Below are 1,728 nucleotides of genomic sequence, written 5' to 3'. Positions count from 1 at the left end.
GATTGTGGGGATTTCCATATGTTCTGTACATACATCCGTACACAGTACGGGACCTAGGGTAACTAACCACGTAGCCAGTGAATACCCCCATTAGGTAAGATCTACGCAGAAGAGAGGCATTGGAATGGATCTAGAAGCGCTTTGCAAAGCTCATCAAAGGGATCACCCACCCGGGGGAAAGGAGGAGTTGAGAACAAAGAACATTCTACGAGGCTGGAGAGCACACTCTGGGAGCGCCAATACTGGGAGAAGAGCCGATCGACAAATTGGCTGGCTGCCTTGGAAGCAAAAGCTCTTTTGTAGATGCCGGCTGTGCCTGGGAAAAAATCTCTTCGTCAACTTGCTTGCGGAAAATAGAAGAGACGATAGGCGAGGAATCCAGTGGACCCTGAATATGTAAGTGACCTCACAGTACGTACGGATTTGCGGCAAAGGGCCCAAACGGAAAATGGTGGCGGCGAAAGAGATGCAGATAGATGCGTGTTCGTATGCCCACTGCAGAAGCAAGAATGCAGTCTTCGTAGGGAGCACGCTGATTGGGAGTGACAGAAAGGTTCAAGCATTTTATTGTGTTGCACTGTCGGTTCTGGTCTACCAGGTACAATCGTCAATGAGCACCAGGGACCATCTTCCCTCACCAAAGAATAAATGAAGGTTATACGCCGAAATCAATAAGAATGGAAATGGAGAAGTGAAAGAAACAAGATAGAGTAATTTTCAAAAGGGGCAAATTACCCGAGGATAGTACTTATTATATCCATTGTCATTCGTGACCTAACTCCATCGCACAGCCAGTCACGGCCAACTGTGGATGGCTCGGAAAATTTTTGAGATGTCTTTTTCATGTGTTTGCATGGGACTAGATATTGGACCTGAGTCACTGGATGATTAGCTTCGCTGTCTCTGATTTGGTGCCTGAGCTGATGGGTGATTCAGCGAACACATCCTCGCCGTTTTTTGAAGGGTAATCCACGGGTCGTTCGAATGTACGGTGAGATAAATCCATGGATATCTATACCTGTACGCATACATATGCCTAATGTAGGTACTCAAATATCCATGCCGGATCGTTGGGATGTAGGGACGGGCGGCAGTTGGCAGTTAGAATACGTCTTGGGATCGAAGATGTTGCATATTTGGCAACGGACAGTCGCGGGGATCTCGGGGAATAATATCAGCTGAAAAATTAAATAGAAAATAAAAAGAGAATAGGGAAAAGAGCTAGGAACAGAACGAGCATTGCTTTTGACGATTTCCTTAGTAATTCTGTTATCGAACCGTCTGGTTGCACAAAAACCGAAAGGTATTTATTGTTGGTGGTAAAAACGCGGTCACTTTTGGATTATCCCAACACCGCACCCCCTTCAAAATATATGCCTAACATGTTAGGAAGAAGTGATCACCAAAGGCAACAACTGTTTAATACGTGCTCGAAAAAATAATCACCGTTTTATTCCTCTAGAAGCTCTATCTCCATGAACAACACATTCAATGAGAGGCAGAGAGAGCTCCACATACCTAACCTCTCCTCCAGCTTCAACTGACAACCCACGCTAACCATTTTGAACAGCCACATTCTTGGGCATGGAGGAGATCTCCTGGTGTCCGTACCGGCCAGCCCATGAAGGTATCACCGTGAGTTTTAGTGTGACTGGGATGTCAAATGTTGGATTTGTTGGAGAAACAGACCTTTTGACTGGTTAAACGCTAACTGGTTGAAAAGAAGGT

Source organism: Histoplasma capsulatum, genomic scaffold, assembly GCF_000149585.1.
Source record: "Histoplasma capsulatum NAm1 scaffold_8 genomic scaffold, whole genome shotgun sequence".
Lineage (NCBI taxonomy): Eukaryota > Fungi > Ascomycota > Eurotiomycetes > Onygenales > Ajellomycetaceae > Histoplasma > Histoplasma mississippiense.
Note: the sequence above shows the minus strand (reverse complement) of the source record.